The 25,525-nt window shown below is 41.3% G+C and overlaps 1 long non-coding RNA gene across 1 annotated transcript in view; it reads right to left on the reverse strand.

The window, feature by feature from the left end:
• Positions 1–422: 422 nt before the first annotated feature.
• The window catches only part of LOC147034893 (uncharacterized), a 27,156-nt gene continuing 2,053 nt past the window's right edge, over positions 423–25,525 (reverse strand). The window contains exon 3 of the long non-coding RNA XR_015060690.1: positions 423–1,384. This is a non-coding gene — a long non-coding RNA (uncharacterized LOC147034893). The remainder of the gene's footprint in view (positions 1,385–25,525) is intronic.

The raw sequence follows: 25,525 nt of genomic DNA on the forward strand, positions 1-25,525 counted from the left end.
GGAATCATACCACCATCCTCCCAGAGTCAGAGAGGATGCTCTAATGCCACCGACTCTGGTTCCTATTCAATCCAATGACCTCCTGCACTCTTGTAAGTTGTAGTCACTCAGACATTCACTTGTTGAACTCTTCAATTTATCAGTCTCCACACCAGTATCCTATTGAAAACTTCCACTTTGTCTGTTCATGAGATTTGAAGAGCACATCATTCTGGAAAATAGTTCAGTGAGGACATGATAAAGATAATTAATCTCTGACCGCTGTCAACAGGTAAATGCCATACAATACATAATCATGATCACAATAAAAAATGTTATAAGACGTTATTGCAGTTAGACATTAAAATACATTGGCATGGTGAAAGAACAATGCAAATTGGACATATACATGGAATCGCTGTATCCACTGTGCATTCCCAAAGACCACCCTTGGTTGCATCAGTTTATTTGTCATGTGTATGGAGAAAAGCAAAGCATCAATCAGCTTTGAAACTCCTCTGGCTTTACAGTGCCGAAGGACTGACATATACAAATTGGAAATAGGGATGGGCCACGTTAAAGACATCTGACACTGACTAATTAACATACTATGTTTTGCACACAAAATAAACAATTCAGAGACTTGTGAAGAGGGGAGAAAGGGGAAGGAGCACTCAAAGTCTCTATCAGCAGATCTAAGGTTGAATTAGTTCACCCCGAAGCACAATACATTTTTTACACAGTTTACACAATAATTAATGTCAACTCACTTACCCCAGGCACAAGCCTGGGGTGTTTAATCACAAAACACAGAGGTATAACACCACATTTCAGCTCAAAGAGGAAGTGCTCAATGAGGCAGTACAGAAACCAAACCACAAGGCCATGAAGGCACTTTGCTTTTCACCAAACAGTTTAAGCCATTCACCCATGATTCAATAAAAACGATTTAAGTTAATTAGAACGTGTTACAACAAATTCTACACATCTTTTAGCATTTAAAAGCATTTGAAAACATAATCAATACAGAAACACCAAGGTCTGGTGACAGTCCTGTGATTCACAGTGCTTTATGATCACCTTACATAGCCATAAATTGTTAATGCAGATTATTATGCACATTTTATAAGATTGGATTTATTTTTCACTTCCACATTTCCCCCTTTTGTTCTGTCTAGAACAATTTAAATCAATTTTACCCACCATCTCACCATACACCATTCCGAGAAGAGGAAACAGCACATTTATTCAACTCTGCCCATATCAATTCATGATGGACGTTAATAGAAAAAGGACACTGGAGGAAGGAGATCCCAACAGCATCTCAGCCCGGTTGATGGACGTGTTCATTTTCCAGGAACTTTACCACCCACTTAAAGGCCTTGCCATCAGCAGCTGCCACAAGCTGCAAAACATGACATCAAAGACCACAAAGGCAAGTGAGCCATAATGCAGACAGAGCTTTTCCTCGCACACCTCCCGCGTTTCCCCACCAAAACTATATTGAGTTTGTGCCACGGATGGCACATTGCAAACACAGGGAGAGGGAAGTGCATAGGTTATGGCGAGGAGAGACTGAGAGCAGAATGTGAGGGGGTCCAGCACCAAGACACTGTCAGAACCAATGGTGGTGTTAGCCAACGAGATCAGCACAATATGTGAAGGGGCACGGTACATGACCCCAGCTTTCTCTTTTGCTCCGACTATCTAAACTTCTGTACCTATCTCTCTTTTCCGCGGATGCATGCTGTGTCAGTTATTGTAAAACTGCTACGTGACAGATAAGGTTCCAAGGGCAGATATATTGTGTAAGGGTAATGGGAAATGTGAAAAGCATTGTAAATATTTGATTGATTGAGCCATTGTCTCATTTGTAAATACTTTCCTGTTTACCACTAAAAGTCTGTTTTTAAGCAACTCGATGGTGTAATTGCCCCTATATTGCCCACTTGACCATCACCATAGCTCAAACGCAAAGAGCCATTATCAGTGTCATCGCTCCTGTAGCCAATTGGAAGCTGTGTCCTAACTTAATAATTTTGACCCAGTCTCCATTACTCTGGTCTAACACTAACTGGCTGATGATGGTGTAACTTGCCCCAATGTCCCCCAATATACTCACATTATACCCTACACTGAACACACAAATTTTCCAGGCCAATTTTCCCACAGCTCACTATGGTCACCATCGAAGAATGCTTACTACCATTCTCAACAGCCAAGCATGGCCCCATAAGGCCGATATTCCTTGCTCCCATTATTTCTCAGGCTACGAGCAGTGGTTGTTGGCCCCACTCACCAGAGCTCTGCTCTGGGCCATAAGACCAATGGGGAGATCACTGTTGGGGTGGGGAATGGCAGGACTGCTGGGTGTGGCTCCTTTTTCGACACTGGAAACAATTACCCATGAATGGACCCCTCCAAAATCTGATGAAGCAACCCTCCTGTTCTATGCCTCCCCCTTGCCCCCCCCTCTGGATTTGACACTGGATGACCCAATGGCAGTCTCAGACCACACTGCTGTGACCTCCCTACTGCCAATTTTGCCCATGTCAAAATTGACAGCTGCAGGCTTATCCCTTTAGCATCTGAGATTTACCCTTTCCCTCCAGCTTTTATTCACCTGGAACATCCACCTGGCATACCATCAATGCTAGCCTCTTCGGTTCACTGCCTGGGTGTCACAAAAAGCTCAGCCTGGTTGTGCGCTCGGCAGCCCAGTGCACAGTCGCTGATACTTGGAGTTCCACCAAGATGTGGAGTTAAGGATTGGGAAAAGCAGCCTTAATTTTTTCCAGTCAGGCTCTCCCACACCTATGCTGAAATTTCTCGACATGCAATCCTCACAGATTGGTAAAAGTTCTGTGCTAGCTGCTGCAGTGTCTCACCAGCCTTCAGCTTCCAGTGATGCAGCTGCACCCAAACCAGATCACACTGCACTGACATACTGAACTGATGGTTCAGGGTGCCGAAGATACAAATGCTGCTCATCTCACCATACAGATGATGTATTCTGCATGGTGAGATTTGATGAAACTTAACATCACGCAGACTTGTGTGAAGTCCAATGCCTTATACCATGAGAGAGACTTTTGAAGTCATAATAAGGGATATCTTGTGGAGATATGACCTGTAAACATGTATTGTTTAAGCCATTCTGCTTAATGGCAGTACTGCCATTACCATTCTCACCATTCACACCAGCCACCGTCTTCCCCATTGAGAGATGGGGCAATGAGGCATCTCTGAGCAGATGTACTCAATATGGTATCTGAGACCATATTGAGAACATCTGTAGCTGGCTCCTACAGTCGCCACCAGATTTCGCTCACTCCACCCATTAGGCCAGGATAAAAGCACTCAAATTGTGTGAGCAAAGCCTTGAAGCTGCCTGATCCATTAAAATGTAGAAAGGAAATGGTATTTTCAGAGACCCATTGGCTTGACTCCCGGTTGTCCAAATTCAGCCTGGGGATCAAACACCCACATGGCTCTGCATCCAATTTAGGGGCCTCACCTCGGGGCTCAAATATGGCCGGTGCTGAGGGTCTTCTGGGTCAACCTCATTAATCCTATTTTATCACATCACCAGCAAGGGCGTAGCCAGAGGTCCAAAAGCGATGAGGCAAAGAGAGGTGAACTTGGTTGATGTGACGGTGTGCGTTGCGCAGCATTGCGAGCGCAAACGTCGCGAAGCCATCACGGTAAGGGGTCTGGGGGGCACTCAAGGCCCCCAGGAGCCAATGCATTTTTGATGCTGAGAAACCTATTCTTGGCTAATTTCAATGCTCAAAATTTAAAAATGTTAATGTTCATTTCAACCGCATTGAATGAACATGGGGGGGGGGGGGGTTGTCCTATTTAGGTATTGTGATAGGAGTGGAGATAAGAGTATTCAGAGCACTGCCGGGTAGCTTTGATAGTTTACTTTCCAGGGAGCTCAAATGGCCAGAGGGCTCAGGCCAGATCATATTTCAGGAAATGAGCGACGAGGCAACTTCCTCGTCTGCCTCAGCCTGGTTACACCCGTGACCAGCTGCTCCTCTGTCAAGTCAGTGATTTCCCCCCTCAGCCAATTTGGGTTCCTTAAGGCCTCTCTCCACAAAGACCACTGCCTGGTTCATGACCCAGTCCTCTAAACCTTACTTTTCTCTTCCAAATTATTGTGCGACCTCAACACTTTCTGCACCTAATTTGCCTGCCTGTGGATATTGACATCTACACCAGCTTGAAGTCCCTCCAGATCATCCTTCACTCGTTCAACCCTCCCATTTTTGGACCAGATTTTGTTTTCAAATTCCTCCTCTACTCTGACCATTTTACTCTGCCTTCTTCAATATTAAAAATTTAATTACCTGTGGCACCGAAGGTGGATGGAGGATATGTTTTCACCTGTCTGTTTGTTTGTTTGTTTTTCTGTGAGCAGGATATCTCAAAACATTATAGACAGATGAGGATGAAACTTGAAGGACAGATTGGGTGTAAATATCCTGAAACTAATTGATTAGATTTTCGTGAAGATCCAGTTCCTGATACGATAATTTTTTAAGTGATTCTTCACCATTGAGAGAGAGGGACAAAAACTAGAAATCGCACAATATCTCAAAAAGTTATGGATGGATTTGAACAAGCTTGTTGAACTGGTTGGGTGTGTGACAAGGACTAATTGATTTGATTTTTATGAAGATCCGAATCAGGATCCGAAATATTTTGAAGTGATTCTGCACCATTGAGAGATGGGGCCAAAAAAGATATATAGCATCATATTTCAATAAGTTGTGGATGAGTTGGTTAGGTGACAGGTATCCTATCAGTGGGATACAAAACATAAACTGCTCAGCCTGGCAGAAGTATGTGCTCGACCATGTGCCATTCTAGTTCTCCCTGCCATGCTTCTACATATTCAGCTGTCTTTCTTTCAATTACCCCCCATTCATCCTCTATCCTTGTATTCAAAATCCACATCTTCTAATTTACTTCCCATGGTTGTCATTTTGGGTTGTCATTCCTGGGTGGACATTGTGTCAGCCACCTGACTCGACCTCTCTGAACCCATAAGAGAGGAGTTCTGAGCGACGTTGAAATGAGGGAGGATCCTCCTCACTTGGAGGGACCTGGCTTGCCTCAAAGCACATGTTTCTCACCGTCTGCCATTGCATGAATATCTGTCAACTTGTGCATTGTTCCCACGAGTGCTTAATTTTAAAGAAAAATCTTTTAAATGTAGCCACAGCCCAACCCACGCTTTATTTGCACCTAAATACCCATTAATGACTCCAGTTATTAGGTCAGATTATCCATTGACATGGTCTGTCTGTGACAGGGGGAGATGAGCACCAAAATGTAATACCCCCACAAAGAACCAAAAAGGTGATTAAGAAACTTCATTCACTATACCACTATTCCAAAAAGATCGCTTCATTCCAAGGCCAAACTTGGCAGAGCAATGAGCTGGAAACTTATGTTAAGAGGAGATAAATGGAGACAAAATAAATACAGGGACACGCACAACAATGGGGAATGAGTGAGGGCTTGAGCAAGGCACAAGCTGGATGTTGGTCCAGTCTGGCCCATGCGTGCAGGTTGGTGTTGCCTCGGGCTGTTGTGGAACAGGGTGAAAGGATGGCGATGACGCAATGTACAGTGATGGGAAGAGGGATGATACTTCTGAAAAGGATGTGGGCATGCCATCTTCTGGGGCGTCCCCCCAAAAAAAGTCTTCCGCTCCCTCTCCAAAGCTTCACAGCCAACGTCGTCACCATGGCCTGGAGTGCACTGGCCAAACAGTCGGTACTGTTTCCTCAAAGAGCGTATTGTGCTTCCGAGTTGTGCCTTGGTGCCCATGTACTTACTTGGCCTCGTTCAGGAACAGGAGGTTTTACACAGCAAGCATACTCTGCACTGTCTTAACGTTAACAGTCACTAATTATATAATAATTAATTATATAATACAACTTTGATACTTTCCTTGAATACAGAGATGAGACATTTTGCCTTATCTCAAGCAGTCTTCAGTAACGCCATTTGAAATGAGCTTTGATATTGAGTGGTGGTTTATGTGAAGTGATATATATATATATGTTTATGGTGTTGGCGCAGTGGTTCGGGCAGCAGCTTGGGTTCCAAAAGGTCCTGAGTTCAAGCCCCGTTGGGCCACTGAATTAATACACCAGGGGGTTGACTCAGCCTGTCATCCTTCCGAGGTCGGCGAAATGAGTACCAGTATACTGGGCTGGTGTATACCCCGGTTAAAATAGCTGTACCATATCCTTGTGTCGTAAGAGGTGACCAGGGTTGCGTCAGGAAGGGCATCCGGCGTAAAACATGCGCCAAATCACTATGCGGATCATACGGATGATCCGCTGTGGCGACCCCTAACGGTAGCAGCCGGAAGAAGAAGATATATATATATATATATACATATACATATATATATATATATATATATATATATATATATATATACATATACATATACATATACATATATATATATATATATATATATATATATATATATATATATATATATATGGGGGAGGAGGGAAGAGAACTGGTGTGTCTATGGTGCAATTGCAGTGTAATTAGACAGAGAGGAATGTGTGAAGATTTGGGTTACGGGGGAGTTGGAGAAACAAAGGAAAGAAACAAACATGTGAGAGGATTGACTTTATGTGAGCATATGAGATAATCTGTAAATGTAATGTGTATATGTATGGACGGACGGACACACAGTCTGCCACTGGCAACTTTGTCACCGGAGGCATTAATTTAACAAAAATGTATATTTATATATATATATATATATATATATATATATATATATATATATATATATATATATATATATATATATATATATATATATATATATATATATATATATATATCTTTTACACATAAGCACAGTTTAATCCCTTCCAGTTAGTTTTTTCAGATCCCCTTGCAATCACCTCCTTTATAATATGTAAAGTGATATCTCCTTCAGCCCCTCATCCTCACTTAGTCCAACTAGTCCTGGAATCAATCAAGTCACACTACACCAAATAAAACACTCTCAAAGGCATCCACATCCTTCGTCAGATGTTGTGACCAAACTGAACACAAAATGATAGATGAGGCCTCACTAAATTTGTGTGGAGTGTTTACACTACCTCTTTTGATTTATAATTTATCCCCCTATGGATACAACCTTAATCCCTGTTTTTAAGATTGTATTCATCGGGGGAGAAATTATAAATCAGAAGACAGACTCTGGTAGCTTATACATGTTGATGTGTTTGAGCCTGGTTAGTAACTTCCGAAATATATCTCTTTGGGTTCTTCCTGACAGCTTTGTTCTTTGTTGCTTTCATATTTCTTTATAATTTTGTCACAATTCTCTTTGTCATTCTTCTTCTTGCTTTTTCTTCTCTTTCATCTCTTTTGCTCTCTATTCCTCTCTTTCATTATCTAACTCTCTTAAGAGAAGTGAATTCTTGCAGAATTTTTTTTCAGTAAAGCTCACTTGGCTGCACCTGTCTGGGTCTGGGGTTGCGGAGTAGCGGCTGAAACCCGACTCCTATCCAGGTTCCTCATGATGACTATCTTTGCTCTTTACTTCTTCGGGTTCCTTCATGGTCTTCCATTTGATTAGCTTTACCTATGCCTGCCTGGCACTGTGTTGTTTGTTTTCCCCCCATATTTATTACAATCTCCAGATCCTTATCCTGTGTGACACTCCAAGACAGCCCCTTGCATTATGTAATCTCTTTTTTTGATTATTCTTACCAATACTGATATAAATGCCAGGAAGGAGTCCTGATATAAATCCAAACCTAAAGGCCCAGTCACAGCTTGACGTTTTAGCCAGCAATGGCAACGTATTAAAATGTATGTAAAACGCTGGCTTACGTTGAACTTTTGATGTTTTTTTTTAAGATTCGGACGTATTCATAACGACTTGGTCTTATGCGCAACATATTAGTAATGGACACAGAACATTTCGTTGTGTTATAGATAACTTATACCAACGAATGCTGAACCTGTTATCGGCCTTCACAACCTATGCCCAATGATAGTCTAACTTATGCATAGCACGCTGCACGCATCGCCGACGATGACGTGGCGTATGTTATGAAAAGGCTGCCGCACAACGATTCAGATCATAACTGCCGCAGAAATGGAAGTGTCAACATCGCAGTCACACCTTGGCGATCTTGCCAGCGTATGCAGACCTCTGAAAAATGCATCTAAAACACTGGCGCACGTCAAATATGGTATGGGTAAGTTTGGTATGCGTGAATAGAATGCTGAAGTACGCTATCATACGTCGTAGTAAGTGGAGTACGTCTTGTAATTTTAAACATGTTGAAAATTTTACGATGTACTTGCCGTATGACACACGCTCCGCATGCGATGGGAATAAGTTGTACGCACGATATGCGATCGTTGACACACATCGACACACGTTACTTGAAAGGTACTCATAAGTCGAAACACGTCAAGGTAATGGTTAGCGTCAGTTTTCCAGACTCCCGGTTTTTTTTTTTTCTTCGGTATGACGGTGTTCAGTGTACAGTGCGGTTATGATTTATATCGTTGAGCGGCAGCCTATTAATTATATTATATTATAACCGCACCAGAAATCGAAGTGTCAAAATTACCATCATACCGAAGGAAGGAAGAGAAAAAAATAATAAAAATAAAACCAGGGAGTCTGGAACACTGACGCAAACCATTACCTTGATGTGTTTCGACTTATGAGTACCTTACAAGTAACGTGTGTCGATGTGTGTCACCGATCGCATAACGTGAGTACAACACGTGACTCATAGGTTAGAAATAAGTTTCGGGTACGCTAAACATTACATCGACGTGTTTCAACTTATGAGTAACTTCCAAGTAACGTGTGTAAATGTGTGTCAAAGATCGCGTGACGTGCCTACAACTTATGGCCAGCATTATGCGGAACGTGTGAGTCATACGCTGGCATAAGTCTTAAAATTTCAAGCATGGAGAATCTGAGGACAAACGAAAAGTACAACGTTTAAAGCCAACGTACAACGACGTATGGCAGTGTTTTTCAGCGTGCTCTCAATGTTATCAAAACTTACCCATAACGTATTCGACGTGTACCAGCGTTTTAGACAAATTTTCAAAAAATCGGCATAAGCTGGCTAAAACGTCAAGGTGTGACTGGGCCTTAACATCTCTTTCTTTTAAACTGCATCTACCAATATTTTGCCCAATCTATAAAGTATCTCAACCTTCCTGAATGTGATCACTCACTTCAGTCCCCACCCCCTCCCCACTTCTCTCCTATCTACCTTACCTCCAAGCTTCAGGTCATCTGCAAATTTGACAAGCTGACTCTTGTTCCCAGTATCCAAATTGTTGATGAAAATTATGAATTTACAATGATGCGAGTTCTGATCTCTGGATGAGGTACTTCACTACTTACATATTCCCAGCCAGACATCCTCTCACTCAGTCACTATTTGCTTCCTTTAGTATCACTAATCCAGTTAGTTATTCTACTAGCTACTAACCTTAGATGACAGACATATTTGTGGTATGCTTGGTGTTGGCTTAATGGTTAGTTTGGTGGGCTTGGGATCTGAGAATCCTGACTTCAAACCCTGCTTCCCTGTTGAATTAATACTAGGTGGGGTTGCCTCAGTTTGTCATCTTTTTAAGGTCGGCAAAATGAGTACCAGGTTGATGGAATGATTGAGCCATTTGAGTATCCTGTGTTGGAGTGGTGCCGTGTCCAGAATTGTGCCGAATGGCCCAGGAGACTGCTTTGGCAGCACCAACACTTCGTGCAGAGTATGGTCCTGATGGATGGATGGATGTGCTACTTTATCACAAGGTTTGTGAAGGTCTATATAACCCACTGCACTTATCTCATTCACACAGTCAGAAACTGCTTCATAGAACTCCAATAAATTTGTTGAACATGACCTCCCTTTAGTGAATCCGTACTGACTGCATTTAATTAGTTTGAATATCACTGTGAATCTGAATTGATATTTTGATTATGCATTCATGTGCTGACTATATTTAGATATTTGAATGCATGGGCTCAGAACTAACTGAGCAGTAATTCAATTTCTAATCAAATGCAGCATAAAATTGGAATTTGGTGATTCTACTCTATTTTAATCCTATTGAAAATCGATCTGGATTTGGACTTCAATATTATGGGATGATCTCAATTAAAGATTTCTGAAAGATTTGCTGCCAAAATAGACTTTGATCACATTAAATCTTGTTTTTTTATCGATGCAAGTATGGATTTTAAAGCTAAGCCTCGAAAATTAATTCCAATCACTTAGGAGTCAAAAGGAAAACGAAAGACTGTGGAGGCAGAGTGTCATTTTCTTTGCTTTGTCTGTCAGTTTTAGATTCTCTCACATCCAGATGATATAGATACAATGGAGAAGTGTAGATTGCTTTCTGATGAATGGAAGCTTCCTAAAAATTAATGAAGTGAGGAATATGTATTCTTTCTTTCATGGCCACAATTATTCACACCTTCTTGTGGGGTCAACTTGACAAAGTTTTTCGCCCAAGTCTTTCACAACTCGCTAACGTGGCCTGACATTCAACTAATTCGGTGAGATTTGTCATTTGCTCAGAGTGCTGGCGATAGCTCACCGACTTTTCTCAAAGGACACTGTGGGATGTTGAATTTCAACCAACTAATGAAAGCAGATGGACACCCAGGTTTACATATATCTAAGGGATAGGACACACATTGATGCATCGCCCTGCATGTGAAAACATGGATGACAGTTTATAGCTGGGCTAAGTTTCGAATCCAGGATAGAAAGCTCAGAGGCAAGTGGGCATACCTTTCCTTCCAACCTTGAGGAATATAAACACTTGGAAAAAAACAAAAAATAGTGAAGCACTCCGACAAAATAGTGCTATTTGCAAAATATAAAATAAATGAACTTCAAATTATATTTCAAACATCAATGAAAGTACCCTCGTGCCTAGTTTGTGCATTCATTCATCACTAGGCCAAAGCAATTTTACACACGGAGCACAGGCAGCCTTACAGGGGTATCATCTTGGAAAAACACCTTATGCTGGCCAGTCTGGAGAAGACAGTTATACCATATTGTGTATTGCCATCAGCAGACTGTGTTACTAAGGCCTCTAGAAGACTTAGTGAAGCCCAAAGATGGCAAATTATTTGGATGAACAATGCTGAGATGTCCCCCAATAAAAATGGACATCAACTTGACTTCCATCTTACTGTTATCAGCAGATTTGTATTATATATGACAAATTAATGATATTCAAGACAGGACTTGATCTGGACAAGCAGGGTGACCTCCAACAGAAAGAAAAATGCACCTCTGATCAGAGTTGTCAGATGTATTTATTTTGCCACAAGTAGTGTTGTGGCATTCATGGAATCAGCCTCAGAGCTTATACTCAACAATTATTGGGAACTAGCTTAGTGCTGGAGGTAACAAAACGAGGAGGTCGATATGATGCCCTCTTCTCACCCCAGAAGAAAAAGCAGTCCACTTGGCATGGTTTAGGACATGTTAGCACTGGAATCGTGCATCTTAGAGGAAGATTCATTGGTCTGCCAAGAGCCGATTTCTACTGCACATGACTGATGGTAGAACTTGGGTTTGGCGGCAACCTAACACAGCCGAAACACCCAAGAACTTTGGAGATCCCATCCCGTTTGCTGGCAGATCAGTTATGAAATGAGGCTGCCTGTTATGATTCTAAACTTGACCTTGTCACTGTACAAGGTAACCTGCCAGGAAAAAAGTACCAGAGGGACATTTTTGCTTGTGTTGTTGCTCCACATTTTGACAGCCACTCACTTCTCATAAGGCTTGTATTTATGGATGACAATGCCACATCCAACCATTTTCATACAGTTAGCCACTTGGGAAACAATGACATCACACTATTGCCCTGGCCAGGAAGGATTCTTGATATAAATCCAATAGAGCAGACAAGACATTATTGGGCATAGATTAAAGAAAATAAACACTCCTGTGCAGACTCTGACACAGTTGGAGGCTGATTTGCACCAGAAATAGTAAAAACTCTCTGTATTTTTCTGGTGGCTTCATCAGGGATGAAGGATCAGGGATCATCAGGGAGTGTTGCAGTTGTTATTCATTACAATGGTGCTTATCCACATCAATGACCTCATGAGACATTCATTCTGTTATCACATCATTGGATGTCATTATTGACTGGTCTTGAGCCCGAGATACGATGTGTTTCATGTGTTTCCAGCAGCCACCATTCTAAAGTCAGCATGGTTTTTAGTATACAAGCCGGGAGGCAACATGGGTGGTCGCTATATAATTGCATACTAGTCATGCAGTTTTTGACGGATCGGGCTGAAATTTTTTGACAAAAAGGTTGATTATAGTGCGCATAAAAGCACAGAAGCCGATTTTTGATTTTCGAAAAAGATATACATAAAAATATTTTTCGGATTTTTTCAAAAATTTAAAGTCCCGTTGCTAGGCAACGGTGGCGTCCATAGCAACGGTGCTCAAAAGCATACAACTAGATCCTGGTATGAACCTACCATTCACGTTTCATCAAAATCGGTTGAATCCTCTGGCCTCCAGAGCTGTCCATTACATACATACAGACAGATGGAAAACCTGAGAATAATGGTAGTCTCGCGACCACCCAAAAACAATGGCATTATGGACATCGTTATTTTGTAAGAAAAAAAAAATCAACAAAACCTCTACATTTCTCTGAAATCATTTGTCAAACATTTGTACTTTACCAATCTGTGGTTTTATTTTTAGTAAACGTTAAGGCTTCTGAAAATTTCCTCGGTTATACATACGATCCAGAAAATGCAGCTGGTACGAAAAAAAAATTTCATGTGTGTGTATGTATATAATGTCATGATTATGGCCCACCCAACGACTGTGAATGATGAGTGGGGTGAGGAGCTGCAAAACGCCAAAGTATTCGCTTCATGGATGGCTGCCTTCGTGTCAATATAGAGGCGATCGCACATGCAAGCGGTGGTGAGCAATCCAATTTTGAGCATGGGCTAACCCCACGTAGGTTATCAAGGTTTTTGCCTAATTTCGATCCCGAAGGAAAAACCAATGTTATTGAAACGAGCGACGTGCAGGAGGTAGATTGTGAAGGCACGCACAATCTTATGGAATTAGGATATATTGAATAAAAGGACAAAGGCACGAGGCACAAACAGACAGATCTTGTGGGATGAAGGCAAACAATGAATGACGATGATTAATAAATAATTATACTTTATATTGCAAAATATTTAAACCCTTCTTTGGGATCAGTCATACACTTACACATACACTCACACATAAACCAGGCAGGGATTGTTAAATAGGCTAAAATTTACTTGAGGAAACAGCATGGAGAGTGGACGAGAGTAGGCTCACACCCTTTTTGTCCTGGATGGCTGAGATTGCTGCACAGTGATGTGATGGGATACCTCAGCAGTGATGGGTGTCATAGCACCGTGTCTTGTCATTGGTCGGCAGATAAATGGCCGTAACTTGGGAACCGCTTGTCCGATCGCTTTCAAATCTACAAAAGGCACATCCGGGGGTCCCTGGCAATATTCCTGGCAAGTTTCAATGAGATCGGACTGGCGTTCGTCGAGAAACGGCGGTCGCAGACAAACAGACAGACACACACAGAGAGATTGCTGGAATTATAGATCGATGAAAACGCTGTTGGTTCATAACTATTTTTTATTCAATGTATTCTTGGCATCATGAGGACTAGTTTTCTTTTAGTTTCTTGATCAATGGACCAAAATAGAGCAAAGAACTAGAACGGGCACTCATAGAGCGCATACCTTTGCCGCCACTACTTTCTTGTTCTTGGTATGAGTGTGGGGAACTGGTTTCATATGAATGGTCTTATGACACAAACCACATCTCTATATTGTCATGACCCCCCCCCGACTTTCGGGGGCTACGGACTAAACAACAATCAACTCACGTCACTTTGGCGAGTCTTCACTCGCAAGCTCGGTGAATACAACGTTTCAACAAGAGAAGGTAATCTCGTTTGATGCTGGTTTCATGCAAATCGAATAAGAATTGACTGAGTTATGCCGAAAACCGCATATTTTTCAAGGGCGTGACCCCCCCCCCCCGACATTTTACCCCAACCGGTGACATGTTTTATGACGTCATTGTGTCACAAGATTGGGCATTAAATTCTGAACATTTTGGTGCTGGGTTCATGTAAAGCGGACAAGAATTGACCGCGTTATGACAAAAAACGTATATTTTTCAAGGTCGTGACCCCCCTGACCTTTGACCCCGAACCGGTAACAAGAGTATGGGCGTCATTGTGTCATATTGCATATCACAAGATGAGGCGTTGAATTCTGAACATTTTGGCGTTAGTTGCATGCAAATTGAATAAAAATTGACAGTGTTATCGTAAAAAGACCATTTTGACCTTTTCGTGACCTTGACGACCTTTAAACCGAACGATCCCAAAATCTAATCGAATGCTTCCTGGCAAATAACCAATCATCCCACCAAATTTCATGCAATTCGGTTTAATACTTTTTGAGTTATACGAATCACAAGATTACAAATAAATAAATAAATAAATAAATAAATAAATACACGCCGACCAAAACATAACCTTTCACAGAATGCGAAGGTAAAAAGCAACCACTATCTGAAACATCTTACCCAACTGAAGGAGAACAGCAGAGAATAAGAAAACCCCAGGAGAACATTTCATCGTGAAAAGCAATTTGTGATGTTAGCAGTTCTACATTTTTGGAAAATTGATGTCTTATGTTCAGTTGCCAAGTTCCTTGTTCAGTTGAAGTCAAATCCTAGCGAAATGGAGGGCTTTAAGGCATCACTACACCATTTCTATTTCGATTCCTCTACAATTTCAATTTTCGTGCGACGCACGGCGATGAAATTTCTCGATCGGTCAATAATTTTACTACTAAGGTTCATGGGTGACCTGGATGTGAACTCAAGGCCCTTAAAATTTAGAGGAGGATGTTGGACTGTTGAGCGAACCCAGCACCCCCAATTGAGCCTCTGCAAGCAAGCACACATCTGAAATTTACACAGCATCATCGAGCCTCACGCCTGAAAATATATCTTCGATATTGCGCTTTATCCAACCTCATCCTCGGGAATTGGGCCATAGCCATTACGGGCAATGCTGCTTGCAAATTACAGCTGAACCAACAATATCTCACAAGGCGCAGGGACATGAGAGGGGGAAAAATGGAGCCTCCAGAAATGAGCTCCATTCATCTGCTCTTGCACTGTTCATTAGTCTTTTGCATTTGAAAAGCGAAACAAAACAGACAGGCTTGGTTATCGTTACCGCCTCGACGCATGCCAAGATGTTGCATCTTGTCCTGCTTGCCATAAATCTGTGTCTGTGGTGACAGCGACTGTTCTGATGAAATCTTATGAAACATCTGCTGTCTATGACATGTCTGGATAGAGCCGGTTTATGTTCCATATAAGTGTGAAATAGATTGTGCTTTTCGTGTGTGTGTGTGTGTGTGTGTGTGTGTGTGTGTGTGTGTGTGTGTGTGTGTGTGTGTGTGTGTGTGTGTGTGTGTGTGTGTGTGTGTGTTTGTGTGTGTGTGTGTGTGTGTGCGCGCGCGCGCGCGCGCACTGCTGTTTTTACAAGGAAATTATGCATGCCAAAATTGATCACAGAGAGGGAATGAGAAACGTGAGCCAAGATAATCAGAGACGGATGCATGAGCGAAGATAACCAAGAGGCAGCCGCTTGTTTGGCTGGACCGCCGCAACTATGCTTTTGTCACCTTCCAGCAAATATCCCAACAAGTAATAGAAACAAAATATTTACTTTTATTACAGACAAAGCAATCATATACAGTAATTAGAGGAAGAAATGTTTTTAACCTAGAGTCAATGTGGTGTACTTGATTGTACACTTATGCTGTTTCGATACCTGTTTTCATCATGAATGAATTTACTTTGAAATCCTCCTTTGGTTGTATACTTGATTCTTTTTCATGCATATGGCAGCTTGGCTGCCAGGTGGCTATCATTTATTGGAGCACAGCTGTGCCACTGATGCTGTGCCTCTCTACCAGTGCACTGGTACTCTTTTCACCAATCTCAGAAGGATGACAGGCTGAGTTGACTCCACCTGGTGTTGATTCAGCAACAAACAGTGCTTGAAACTCAGGACCCGAGGATCCCCAGCCAGCCCCCCCCCGAACCACTAAGCCAACAGAAGATTTTGTATCCCTGATGAACAAACTATACATTTACATCTTTATGAAGAAAAAAACAACTCACGTTATTTAAAAGATGTTTATTTGGCAAAATATTGTGTAAATTGTGCAAAGGTATCTTAAATGCTTTGGAAGATTTAATGGCAATTGTTGTCAGCCTGTGTTTTGTGCATACAGGTGTGCAGCCATGAGATTGACCCCACAAATCTGCAGAAGCCGAATTATTCTGTCTCTTCTGCCATGGATGGGCCTGATACCTATGCTGGTGCTTGTGTCATTGTGTATGTTCATTCCTCGCTTCCTCCCAAACCTTTCCCCTCACTGGTCTACCCCAACCTTCGAGATTGTACATATGGCTTGGTGTGCCTCTCCTGGATGCATTGCTTCTTTGTGTGGTCCATCATCCTCCAATTCCAATGACTCCATATATGCGGCTTTCTGTCTAAACATTCACACTCTACTTTCCTTTCACCCCTGTTTGTAATTCCTAATCTGTGGAGATTTTTTATCTTCACCATGTACACTGGACTGGTGTTTGTTCACTTACTTCAGTATTTAGCTGAGCAGATACATCATTCTGGGAAATGGCTGGACCTCCTCAGTCTGTTTCTTTTTCAACAAGTATCTTCCCAAATGGCTACCACGCAATTCGATATCAGATCTCGCCATGTCAAAACTATTCCTCAAACTTGTCCAGCTCTTCCTCAGCTCATTCAGGCTCTTCTGAGCATGTTTTGGTAAAATTGTGCATCACTATGGCAGTTATTGGAGAACCCTCAAAGTGCAGACATGCAAATGCAAGGCAATTTGGTAAAGCCAATTGGTCTGGCCGAAAATCCGCTTTCTCCATTCAAGACCAGTCCATCATCGTGTCAGCTCCGACAAATGACTGTGCCTGGAATTTATTCTACGATGGACTAATTTAACTTTTTCACAAGTTCATGCCATCTGGCATTCAACAGTTTTGTCTGTTGGCACAGGACAACAAAAACTGTGCCCCAGGAACTGTGCATCTGCCCCATCGCACAGGCTCTCCTCTTTCATTCTTGGGTCCTTCTTGTAAAGTCAACTTCCTCCATCTTAGAAGGTTGCAAGTATTACTCTTACCAATAAGAAAGGTTCCAATAAGGATTCCAATCTCAACCCTCGGTACATCAATGTGGCGAGTCTTTCGCAGTATTCAATTCTTCTTCTGGAAGGCAAATCCGACTAATAACAATCTGAAGTTTCTCCACAGAGCTTGCAACTGTTGTGTTTCTGTCCTAAAAATGTCAGGACTGAAATCACTCACATGCGAAGAAAATTATCCAGCTTCTCGACATCCTCCAAAGCCTGGTGAGAGATTATCATGTTTGTGTCTGGTCCACATTCTCCTTCCATTTCTTCCCTCCTAAAGGATGAGATTATGTTGGACACTACTCAACAAAAAATGAGATTTTAAATTAATTAAGGGTGGAGACAAGTTAGGCGCAGTGGAGTTTTTCCAGAGTCGACAGTATTAAGACCAGGGGCCTTAGCTTGAGAGTAAAGAATATGAGAGTTAGGACAGTTTCAGGCTGGGTCTGTCAGTCGGAAAGTGATTAATTCATGGGGTGGTTTCTCCAGAATGGTAATGGCAGCAGAGGCTGTAGAGAAGTGTAAACTGGAGTTTGATAGGTACCTGGATGCATTGCAGATAGAGGGGTATGGGGTATATTGGTTTGTCTGGATGATATGTAGCATGTATGGATGGATACTGATACCAGGATTGGTGCAGTGCAGGAATGATGGGCCAAATTGCCTCCTGTGCCAAAGTTCCTTGTAAGTATCCTTGTGTAAAAAAAGAGTTATTAAACACAATCTTCACTCAAAAAGCCAAAGTCCCAAATCCACCCCTTGCTGTACCCATAATTTCAATCTTTACAGAATCTCAGAAGGATGACAGGCTGAGTTGACCCCACCTGGTGGGACTTCTCTTCAGCATGTGGACTTCTCTTCTGCCATTATGGAGAATTCTCTTTCCAATTGGTCACCCACAGCACCGAGAGGTTATGCAACCAGCACCCACAGGTTATGAATAAAATCATAATAATAATATCACTGACACCTCTCCTGCAAATGATCATAATGGAATTACTGCTTTAATGAGGGGAAGAAGGCTGATAGGTCTGAACTATTGGGAATCCTTATTGGAACCTTTCTTATTGGTGGGAGTAATGCTTGCAACCTTCGAATATGGAGCAAGTTGACTATCCAAGAAGGACCCAAGAAAGAAAAGGAGAGCTCTGTGATGGGACAGAGGAACGGTTCCTGAAGATTCGAAAAGTAATGGAGTTCACCATTGCATCTGATCTCAGGTACTATCTCTTCTCTAAATCGCTAATCTCTGACAATCAATTTTTATTCTGAGCTGGCAATTCCAACTTGGATATGTCACTCCTTCTGAGACAACAGTGGATGGATGCCTTAAACCACAAGCAAGAGGTTAGAGCCATATTTGTGGATATCTCTCCAGTTTTTGATAGTCTGGCATCCAGCCTTGAGGTCTAAATTGTCTTCCTTTGATATGCAGGTCCCCCTCCTCATGTGGTTGACTGATTTCTTGTTCATCTTTGAGTGGAAACAGTGGATGGTCCTTCATAGTGTTCTTTTCCATGATCCTTTCCTTCAGAACTTCCAGTTTCAAGTGGTGGAAGCTCTTATTTTCCTCTCTCTGTGACCAGATTCCCAAAGGTAAGTAGCCCGCTCTGGATTTGTCTGTGTTGTAATCAATTTTGTTTGTCGATTGCTATTCATACTATGTTTTTGTTGTCATATCTTTTGTGTGCCCATTTGGTTATTTTTGATCTTGTGTGTCTTTCTCGGCTAGTTTGAGCCGACCTTTTCGGTTAATTGAGCTTACCCATCTGATTGTCTCTATCTCCCATTTCCCGCTCATGTTGTAATTCCTTCTTTCGACCTGTCATTCCTAATACTTTTTTGTATCCCTTGTCGAGGCTCATCTGAGAGCTAACACACAACACACAGCGAGGGGAGGGGGGGGCATGAGACAAGAGTGGCGGGAGTGGGAAGGAGAAAACAGTGGGGAACAGAGACATTAGGAGATCTGTTGAAGGGAGAGGGATGGGGCAGGGAACACAGAGTATACAAGATGAATATTACAGGGACTTTCAGGAAGGAAAGCAGGGAATTTGAAGGAGGTGGGTTTGGGGTGGATTAACGGGGGTAGAAAAGATTGAGGATTTGGATGGGGGACGATAAGAGGTGGTGGTGAACAACTGTTTTGAAGTAATGAACTTGTAAAACAGTCAAAGGAGACTGGAATTTATACGTTAGAAAGGAAGCAATTACAAATGATTCCGATGTCTGTCTCTGATCTGTGATGTGCTTAAGTGTTGATATGTTTTCAAGATTGGTAATTACTAACTAATATAGCAATTAGCAATATTTACTTACTAAGTATTCGCAGTAATGATTGCACATTTTAAATGTTGCATATTTAATTATATTGCATTTTGGGTCAGATGGCTTGCCATTTTTCTGGTCATTGTTTGGTTAATTTAACAATGAATCAGCAACATTTTTAATTTTTGTTTTGGCTTGCATGTCATTGTAACCTCATGCTCTTGAATACAAATCTCACAATCCATGTCATCAAATATATAAAACTTATTACACCTGTACATAGGATACACATGAGTCGTTGTTTGCAGTGTGCATGCTCCACTGATATATGTGTGTGTAGATATATATATATATATATATATATATATATATATATATATATATATATATATATATATATATATATATATATATATATATATATATATATATATATACATATACATATATATATATATACATATATATATATATATACATATACATATACATATATAAATATATATGTATATAAAATTATATACTCATGAGGTATGCTTACGCATTGTAAGTAATAATGAACCGTGCTTCCCCATTGTCTCGGATCGCTCACCTGCATTTGTTTTTTCATTCATTTCTTTCATTAATGTATATTTTTATTTGTGGATGCTTTCCGACGGTTCTGTGATTTTTCCCAATGTATCGGCTTCGATGTCCACCGGCACACAAAATTTCAGCTTTCTTTGTCACCCAGAAGGTACCAAACTTTAATATCAGTGAGTCAGTGTGTCAATGAATCAATGGTTGGAATGAGCTTTACATATATATATATACCAACTTGTAACCACTCATTTCAAATCTTTATTTCTCATCTGCGGCAATTTCAACTGTCACTATTATAATTGGCTGGGGGTTGTTGCCACTACAACCAGACATTGGCAGCACAGTAAAGGATGCAATTATTGAACTTTCTGACCCATATTTCTGTCAATGAAAATAGTTCCCCTTCTGGACTTGGTGATGACCAATTTTCCTCCTTGGATCTCCTGTTCCTCCACTACTCCAATTGTTTCATCTGATCACATGCTTATAAGAGTGAACATGTTTTTGGCTTTTGTCAAAGAGCTTTCTCAACACTAGAGAATGTGGCAGTTCACTCAGGCTAACTGGCAGGAACTGCAAGCTGCCCTCTCAATTCAGGACTAGTCTTCCATCTCCATCTCCCTTGATATTAATGCCACCTGGGCATTGCTCCGAAAAAGCATATGCACAGATTTATCTGGACTCGGGGAGGCTGAGAAGGTCAGGGTTTCTTGAGTAACTTCTGTGACCTGTGGTGTCTTGGGGAGGATGGAGGAAGGAGAAGCAAGTCCAGATGCAAGATGGTATAAAATAGAGAGCCGACCCACTTGCCAGCTGTGGGAGAGTGGCAGTCCCTGGGTATACAACTCCCACAGGAAGATTCCAATGGGCAGAAAACCTTGTTTTTGAGTGGGGAAATAATAATAAACTGCCTGTTATAGCCAGTTTGGTAAGCACTACTCTGATTGCCTAACACTCTTTTCTGTGTTGCATTGTGGGTTTTGAATCCCATGCTCTGAGTTTTCTTCTCCACGTTTTTTGTCCGTTAATACTCTTAATCCATGATTGTTCTATTGATTACGATTATGCATGCACCCTTGCTGTCTCTGTAATTCCGTTTATAAATGGGTAACCTGGTGCTTGTTTTGCCATGATCTATGCTCTGTTACTATGTAATTAGCGACATGAATGTTGCATCCATTTTCTCAGGAAATCCAGTTAATTATATGCACATTTTCTCGATAACATTTGGCATACTTAGGACCGTTTGGCCTGCCACGACACTTAAAAGAAAAAAATAATATTTATTTCTCATTTGATTACCAAAATAATGCGAATTAAATGTATTTTCCAGTACAATTACCAGTCCTCGTATTGTATTTGTTTGTTTTAGTGGGAATATAACCAGCTTGGGATCCGAATCTGAGGTCGCAGTGTTATTGTGGTAAATTCTCAGATGTGGATAACATACAGGTCAGCCAATATTTAAATATAAGTGTTTCATAAGTGAATTTCATCTATGTTATCTCTTTACTTACTTTAGATTAATTGTCTAATTTATCAATATTTACTGCACATATAATATGTTGATGGACAGTACATGATCTTGGTGTTGGATTAACAGTTAAGATGGCTGCCTTAAGATATTCAGGTTTGCGTTTGAGCTCCTGTCGTGACGTTAAACTCACACCAGGTGGGTTGACTCAGCCTGTCATCCTTCTGAGGTCAGCAAAATGAGTACCAGCTTACTAGAAACAGGGGGAACTGCATCAGTGGCACAGCTGTGCTCCCAGCAATGATGCAACCAGCACCCACAGGTTATGTATAAAATAACAGTAATAACACTGATAATGGATTGTATTATCATTATTATTGTGTGAAAATATCCCCACATTAAAATGAATAAACATGTTATTAATTTTTACATTGATCTCAGACTCATGGAAGAGCTTCACATAAATCACATCCAGGACAGACATTAGTGTACTTTTTATGTGAATTATGAAGACATTTTCGACATTTTTTTTTATTCATCATTTTCAACTTTTTTATTATTGGCCACAATTAAAAGGTCTCTTTGCTTTTTACGAATAAAACAATCACCATTGATTAATTTTTATTTTTTTTACTTCTCATCCAGGACAGAACGTTTCACATAGCCCATTTATTATACCATGTGATGTTCAAAATGAAGATGTGGTATATTGAAGGTTGGGACAATGTCAAGACGTAAAAGAGCAGACGAACGATTTCAAGTTGGATGTCATATCCATGACGTTGATGTGTTTTAAATTACTCTTGAAGCTCAAAATGCCATCATTCCACTCGTCTTCGGATCATTCATTATTATGAAGGGGAATTTAACGTTCTTGGACATTTCAAGCCGATCATGATGGCATAAAACAAAAAGGTAATTATACATGCATACTGATCTTTATCCAATGTTATAAATTTGTGGATTTTAAAAGGTGTGTATGTGTGTATATCTATATATTACCTTGTCAACACCTTGCCATCATACTATATATAATCTGAGAAGTGTGTGTTTGTTGATTTGTTTGTTTGAGTTCTATGTAATCCTGAACTGCTGGACAAAATGCGTTGAAAACTGGTGGTTGTACTCTCGGTGTGTACCGGAAGGTTATATTGGGTAAAAATAATGTAACTGGTGATAAGTATTAAGCGTCACCAATCTGTAATTCCGGGCGTGTGTAGGGGGGATTAACCCATCCTTTAAAAAGCTTCTTTGCTAGCCAATTAAATTCCAACACAACAGTGTATGAGGATTTTTAAAATGCCATAGAATTGAGATGGTCACAATAGCCTAAGAAACACCAACATTTTCATTTTCCAATGCTGAGATACAGATTTTTGCTCATTATATACCTACATGTATTTGTTGAATACCATTGGCTTCAATTATTTGACATTGTTTGTTGTTTCTGTGTATAATCCAGAAGCTTACAACATAATACAAATTACACTGAACAACAAATTTCAAAAAAATTTTTTTACTGGAGATGTGTAAAGTGATTAAGACTAATTTGGGTACGCTGATTTCAAAAATCATAACCGTTTTGCTGTATCACGTCAGGATTTTCAGGAACAGAAATATTCCCATTGCCTAGAAGTCAGGATTTCAATGAAATTTACATATGTCTTTAACATGTCTATTTCGTACAATTGTTGTTAACTTGTGTTATATTTCTTTCTTTCAGATAAAGATGAGTAGGCGTTCCTGTACCAATCATCCTGACAACTTCTGTTATGTCTGTGGTCGGTATACCAAAAAAGATCAACAGCGAAGTATATCTACAGCAGTGAAAATGAAGGCCGCCTACTTTCACTACTTCGGGTGTAAGGTGGGGGACCAAGAACAGAGCTGGACACCACACATCTGCTGCACAAGCTGTCACACAACCTTGACTCAGTGGTTGGTGGGCAAGCGCGCGAGCATGCCATTTGCGGTGCCCATGATATGGCGTGAGCCGCAGAATCATCATGATGATTGTTATTTCTGCTGCACAAGCATCGCCGGCTTCAACAAGAAGAATAAAGGTCACATCAAGTACGCTGACTGCGTCTCTGCTCGTAAACCTGTGCCTCATGATGACGAGAACCCCGTTCCAACACCTCCAGCTGATCAGAACATAGCTGTAAGCAGTGGTGAAGAGGATGGTGATGATGAACCTGTTGAACCCGACACTCAAGAATCACACCTTCTGAACCAGGGAGACTTAAATGATCTTGTAAGAGATCTCTCGCTGTCAAAGGCGAAGGCAGAGCTGCTTGGATCAAAGCTGCAGCAGTGGAATCTACTTGAACCTAACACCAAGATATCCTTGTTCAGAGCACGTCACAGAGACATGGCTGAGTTCTTTGAGATGGAAGACACGATGACATTCTGCAGTGACATCAACGGTCTGTTGAAAGAACTTGGGTGTGATCACGATCCTGCAGACTGGCGCCTCTTCATCGACTCGGGGAAGAACAGCTTGAAGGCTGTTTTGCTCCACAATGGCAACGAGAAACCATCAGTCCCACTGGCTCACGCGTTCGGCATGACAGAGACCTATGAGACTATGCGGCAGCTGCTTGATTCCATCAAGTGCAATGACTTCAACTGGCACATCTGCGGAGACTTGAAAGTGGTGGCGCTGTTGTTAGGGCTGCAATCAGGCTACACGAAATACATGTGCTTCCTTTGTCTCTGGGATAGCAGAGACGACAAGAATCACTGGACGAAGAAAGATTGGGAAGAGCGAAAAGAGCATGTACCTGGTCGACACAACGTGAAGCATGTCGCCCTTGTCGACCCAGCCAAGGTTTTCCTTCCACCACTCCACATAAAGCTCGGCTTGATGAAAAGTTTTGTACGGGCAATGGATCTGAATGGGCGTGGGTTTTTCCTCAAGGAAAAGTTTGGCAACACCTTGTCAGAGGCCAAGATCAAGGCTGGTGTCTTTGTTGGACCGTAAATCCGACAGATTATGAAGGACGAAACTTTTCCGACAACTCTAAACCCCAAAGAGCTGGCAGCGTGGAGGAGCTTCAAAGCTGTGACGGACAACTTCTTGGGGAACGAGCGCGTGGACAACTATGAAGAAATAGTGCAGCAGCTGCTGGAGTCCTTCAGGAAACTTGGCTCCAGGATGTCCCTGAAAATCCATTTCCTACACCAGCAACTGAACTTCTTCCCTGACAACTTGGGAGCAGTCTCGGACGAGCACGGCGAGCGATTCCACCAAGAGATTTCACTCATGGAGACGCGTTACCAAGGGCGGCACAACCCGAACATGATGGGCGATTTCTGCTGGTTCCTGCATCGTGAAACTGACACAGAGCAGCACAAACGCAAAGCCAAATGCCTAAAGCATTTTTAATTACATTCTAGTGGAGTTTTTCTGTAATTTCTATAATTTTGAAGCATTCATGATGAAATAAATGAATAAATCAATTTTTGTAGATTTCATTGAAATCCTGACTTCTAGGCAATGGGAATATTTCTGTTACTGAAAATCCTGACGTGATACAGCAAAACGGTTATGATTTTTGAAATCAGCGTACCCAAATTAGTCTAGATCACTTTACACATCTCCAGTAAAAAATTTTTGTTGTTCAGTGTTATTAATCTTCGCAAAATTTAACATTTAGGTTTCATCAAGTTTTTATGAAAGGAAGATGGGAGCTCAAAATAAATCTCCAAAAGCTTGGTGGTGGTGTATGATGAAGATGGACCCTCAGTCGCCAGTCAGGTGGAAGTGAGTCCCCTAAATATGAGCCCATGACAGGATTGCCAGCAAGTACATCTGACCAAAAACAGTTGCACAGGCAAAAGTTTAATTATGGATCAGC

The sequence above is a fragment of the Eptatretus burgeri genome, chromosome 1 (genome assembly GCF_056783735.1).
Source record: "Eptatretus burgeri isolate ZD-2024b chromosome 1, Ebu_testis_v1, whole genome shotgun sequence".
NCBI lineage: Eukaryota > Metazoa > Chordata > Myxini > Myxiniformes > Myxinidae > Eptatretus > Eptatretus burgeri.